We start from the raw sequence: 6,000 nt of genomic DNA on the forward strand, positions 1-6,000 counted from the left end.
TGTTCCTGTAGGCTATAGAAAAAGAATGACGAACTCCTGCATATTGCTGATGTTTTGTTTTGGGTTATTTTAATGGGAATCTGGTAGGGGAGGTAGGTGGCAGATCTGATTTGTGTTGAACCTGTGAAATGATGTGCTGGTAAGGTGTCTAAGCAATGAAATTTTCTGATCTAAATGTATCAGACAAGTGTCATTTGATGAGTGATCAAAGCCCACAGTCCACCTGAATGAGGCAGAATTTAGTGGCTAAATGTTACTGCCAGTGACTCTAATTGAGATTTAGTGTCAGCAGTTAGAGTTGGCTGTCTAAACTTCTCTTTAAGATAGATAGGTTTTTTTCCTCAAGTTTTTGTAAAAACAAAGGACACACACCTACATGTGCATCTGCTATGCTTGTAACCTGTCCAGTCATGCGGGAGATATTGAACAGTTGGGCAGGTTCAGGCACGTGAGTCTTTTCATGCATCCAATAAAATGCTGAAGTTTAAACTTGAGTATGCATTTTGCGGTCTTTAGGGACCTCTCTGATTTGTGAGAATGGGACTGAACTGTTAACTAAAGCATACTAAAACGGCAATGGGAACCTTTCAGAATTATTTCATTTGTTATCTATGTTGCTTCTTTACTGCTGAGTCTAGTTTTAGACCAACATTTTTAATTTCTTCACTGGCTGTATCAGGTCAGCACATTTTCTTTCTTGGTGGTAGCGATGTAGGTGTATATGTCAGAGAACAGAAGCTATGTGTGTACTTTAAAGGCAGATTGTAAAATACTCTGCTTAGAACCCAGGGCACTGATGTTCTTACTGTATGACTACTTTCATGAAGTGGTAGATGATACACATATGAAGATAAATGAATAAAAATGAATCATCTCAATTGTAACAAATACTCCCATTGTACAAGACAAAGTTGTATATAGATTGTTTAAAAATTACTCCCATGCTTCAGAAAATTTATGTTTAAAATGGAAGTTAAATATTACAAGGGACATAAGAAAATTATGTATGATATTCCTAAGAGTAATATTTGGAGGGATTTGACAGCAAAATGGTAATAAATATTCTTAAGTAAAACATCACAGAAAAAGACAATTTCTAGAGCTTTATTGTGTTTTGTTCAAATGAACTGTTGACAGTTCAGTTAATCTGGGGGGATGTCAACCAGGGAGTCTCACTGGGATAGGGAGAATCTGCCAAGATTTTTAGTGGATGCGCAGCAGGTTCAGAAATGTTGAGGCATTGTGGCCACCAATCTTGTAATGACCTGGTAACTGACTTTGTGAATAACCTTGTAAATGACCTTCTAAATGTGATCATCTTCGGAGATTTGCTAGTTCTCTTAGCAGTGAAGTAGCCAAGAATATGCAGTGAAGAGAGTCAGGGCCCAAGTCTTCCAATTTACGGGAAAGTACTTTCAGAAAGTAAACAAATTCTGTCAAAGCAGAATCTTGATTTTCAGGGGATTTATATGTTTATTAGAAATACCATGTGTGAATGAATATCTTTTCCCTTCGCTGAAAGATAGCAGTTAGTCATAATCCAGATTCTAAGGGTGCTTTAATTGAAGCATAGTTTCAAGGCAGACATACTAGGTTCTCAGTGTTATTTAGTAAAACATGATTGCTGAAAAATCACTGAATTGAACAAAAAGTAGCTAAACCATTAACATTAAGGGTGATTTATTAACTTCCACTACAAAAAAAAGCAAAGCAATATTTTCTACAGTTGTGGATTTTGTATTAGAAAAATGAAGTCAAGAATACAGTAAAGGTTATTCCCATTGCAGTCTTGAAAACTGAAAAATATTGGAGACTATTATCTGTGTATAACTACGGTCCCAAAAGACCTTCCATCTTGGATGAGACCATGGAAAAAGAAGAATAACAAATCTCTGGTTTTGCTTTCTGAATTCTTATTTACTGTACTACACAAACTTAGCTCATGTACTTTCAGCTTTGAGATCAGTTTTCATTAGCAAACTGAAAGCAGTAGGAAAATAACTGAAAGGAACAAAGAAGCCGAGATACAGTACCAAAAGTCAACCTTTAGTTTAATGGAGTCTCTGGAACGTGCTAACTGTACTCAGTCTTACTTTTAGTGATATAGAATTCAAGTTAAGTGCTATTAAGGGTATATCACTTTAAATTTTCTATTAGTAATTTTTTTTAATGAGACTGAAGCTAGCTTTTAATGTTACAAGCTTTTTAATTGCTGCACTTAGGCAAGGCCTGCTATAGGTTACGGAGAACTAAACTTTAGTCTTCTCTTATTTGCAGCAGATCAAATTAATTCTTGTTTCTACATCCCAAACCTTAATCTTTGTTGGAAGATCTCTGTAAAGTGGATATTCATAACATGGCATAAAAGTAACAAGTAAGATGTTGGTGATTCGATTTTTATAGTGTTCACATTTTTTTGCATTTATTTAGACTTATTCCTTTTTTTTTTTTCCCCAAATAATAAGGGACCTATTCTTAAGAGGCATGTGTAGCTTGTTTGTCTTTGTGTTGCATGCCTTAATGCTGTGTAGGTGAGGAGAGAACGTTCCCTGCCCTGCTCCTGGTAGTCCTAACTCCCAAACTATTTTCAGAAACTATTTTTAGCAGACCAGCTGTCAGTGCTTCTTTTTTAATTTTTTTTTTTTTTTTGGCACAGCCTGCCTTCCCCCCCCCCCCCACCCCGCTTTTTTTCTTTAAGGTATGGATTTGTAAATTTGGGGAGCATTGTAAATTTTGATGGGTGCTTACCATCAAAATGCTTCTTTCTATGCCACAGTCTGATAACTGGTAGCAAACCCCCTGAGATCAGGAAGTAGCCGTATGTAGTGCATATAGATGACTTTTGTAGGAGAGAACATGGCTCATACTGCATTTTTACAAGAAACACTCATTGCATGACAGTATTTGTTTTGATTCAGCTTCCAACAGATGTGAAATTCCAAGTTTTGCAGATGAGACTAATTTCTTTATTGACAAATACTTCTGAGTCACTATGGACCATGTATATCTACCCTCTTTGAGGAGAAATTCAGAAATGAGAGAACATTAGTTTCATTCTTCAAGAGGTTCTGTTACATGAATTTGAAAAATATCCATTTCTTCTCTATTCTCATCCTGTCGTGGTTTAAGTTCAGTCATAAATCAGCCACGCAGTCCTCGCTCACTCCACCCGTTTCCTCCCCCGCCCCGCTTCTGGAGGGATGGGGTGGAGAATTGAAGGAATCCCAGGGGCTGAGATAAGGACAGCCCAGTAACTAAGGTATAACACAAACCACTACTGCTACCACCAATGATAATAATGACGAGGGAAATAACAAGGGAAGAGAATACAACCACTCACCACCCGCCGACTGATACCCAGCCTGCCTGAGCAGTGATCTAACCCTCCCGGGTAACTCTCAGTTTACATCCTGGGCATGATGTGCTGTGGTAGGGAATACCTCTTTGGCTAGTCTGGGTCAGGTGTCCTGTCTCTGCTTCCTCCCAGCTTCCCCTCCTCCCTGGCAGAGCATGAGACTCAGAAAGTCCTTTGTCAGACTCAATATTTGAACAGTAACTAAAAACATCGGTGTTATCAGTGCTGTTCTGAGGCCAAAAGTCAAAAACACAGCTCTGCACCAGCTACTAAGGAGAAGAAAAAATGACTGCTACTGCTGAACTCAGGACAGTATCTCAGCTTTTGGATAGAGCAACCATTAATTTTAACTAACTATAATTTCAGCATACTTTTGTAAGTGGATCCAAATCTTGCTTGAGCAAATGCACAACTTTCAGACCTTGCTTTTTCTACAGATTCTGCGTGTGTTATTCTTCATTTAATTCTACCTCTGTCTTAAATGTTCTGGTCTGATTAGTCTTCCAGAAGTACTTTTCAGACTTTTTGAACTCTTATTTATTATAATGTGTTTGGTTGTTGGGCATTGATGAAGTATATCAAACATCAGAAGTCATCCAGCTGGATTTCCATTCTGTTTTCTGGGGTAAGGTGAACTTCCAGCGCAGGCCATTAAGCCAAACGATGTACTTGATATTGATGTTAAACAGAATCAGAATATGGTATTTACATTTATTATAAAGCATTTCCTAATGTTCTGCTGACAGAATCTGTGCACTGATTAAAATACTGATCAGAAGGTTTAACCGAAAAGCTGCTCTGAAATTAATGCCAGCAGCAGTAACTATGCATTTCAGCATTTCATCTCTTTAGCTTCTGCGGTACGTGCATACATCAGCTCTTTCTCACTGATCTAAAAGGGGCAGACAGAGTTTAGGCAACTCTCTCAATGCCATCCATTGTGTACCTAGTCTTGCTAGAATTCTAAACTGACGGATTTTTCTGGGCATTTTTCCCATGGTGCTGTTAACCATGGCAAGTTTCCTATGCAAGGTAATTATTTTTGTTAGGGAAAAAAAAAGACATTCTTTGTAAAATATTCACAGCAAGAGGCCAGTAGATGTAATTTTCTGATATCAGAAGATTACATTCAAAAGAAAAAAAAAGTTGAAACAGGTTGACGAATTCAGTGTTCCACATGCATCTAGTGTGAAGCATACAAACACAAATCCTCAATCAAGTGCCAGACTATGTTAAATATTGCTCAGATGTTAGTTTAAGACACTAGCTTTAAAGTTATATTTCAAGGATTGTATCTATCCACAAGGTATAAAAAAGAGCAAATCTCTAATTTTCCCCAGGCTCTGCTGGGTACAGATACAGGCTCTTTTGGTAACTTGCTTTGCCCAGCTTTGGCCAATATGTGGATATCCACTTTCAAGCTATTTTCTAACCTGTCATGGCCTTTTCCTTTTCACCAACAAACTTAAATTCTAGCCCTGCAAGATTTAAAACATTAGGACCTGCAAATAGAAAGAAGTGATAGGGAAAAAATATCTACCTTTTCTGCCAGCATTGTTCCACTTGTCCTGCAAGAGTTTTATAGTGACTCATGGTGAGTCGCTTGGTTGGTACAATCACTTGTCACAAGGTCAACCAGTGTTGGCTTCCAAGGAAGCTTCAGCATTTCATATTTAGAAATCATTGGAGCAGGGATTAGAAATCGCATTTGATTCATACCTCTTAACGCAGTGTATTAATACCGAATTTGTTAACGTTGTTAGGATAAATTAGTTTCTAAGAAACTTCAAGGGAAAATGGTATTAAATTTACAACCTGATTTCTCAAAAGCTGATATTCTAGAAGACTCTGGAATTTATCTGATTCTTAGATGGGTCACTGGGGAGTGTTTATTTTAGTGAATGATGAATTAGGCCTGCAATAAATGCAAAAAATCGTATCTTGCAAATAGTTCCACTTCTTGTAGACCACAATTTAAGAAGGTATGTAGGAACTTTCATTAACCAAGCACGTAAAGTTATATTAACGTCAGGAAGTCCACAGATACACTCAATACAGGGCAAATACTGAGCTCAGGACATCCAAGAAATATGGTACAAAATTGCAGGCAGGCTGAAAAATTATAATTTCAAGTTCTCGTTTCTAAGATTCCAATTTGCTATCTATGCTTTTATTGACATTCTAAAGTGAAATTCTGAAATTCCAAAACCTTTACTGGAACTGCAGAATGAGGTTTCAGATGACATTAACTTCAGGTTGATAATTTGAATTCAGTTGGTTTTGGCTTGTTTGTCAAAAGCTTTTTGATTGTCTCAAAATAATGTCTAGTACTCTGCAAGCATAATCTATAGTTTGCCAACAAAAAGAATGTCAGTTCCAATTACATTGCCGCATCAGTGCTATATTTTATTTTTTCTGAACAGTTGATCATCTCTACGAATTTAATGATTAAAATCACTGAAAACCAGATGTCCGTATATCTACCCACTTATTTGATTGTGTCTTTTTGCATATCTTAGGTATATGTATTTTACAGTATGTATGCTAAATAAAAAAAAAAAAAAAAGAAAATATTTAGCTGGAACTCTTTATTCTCTATGACTTCCCAAATGAAGAGGGATTTTTTAGGAATTCTTAAATAGTCA

Source organism: Lathamus discolor, chromosome 1, assembly GCF_037157495.1.
Source record: "Lathamus discolor isolate bLatDis1 chromosome 1, bLatDis1.hap1, whole genome shotgun sequence".
NCBI classification, from domain to species: Eukaryota; Metazoa; Chordata; class Aves; order Psittaciformes; family Psittacidae; genus Lathamus; species Lathamus discolor.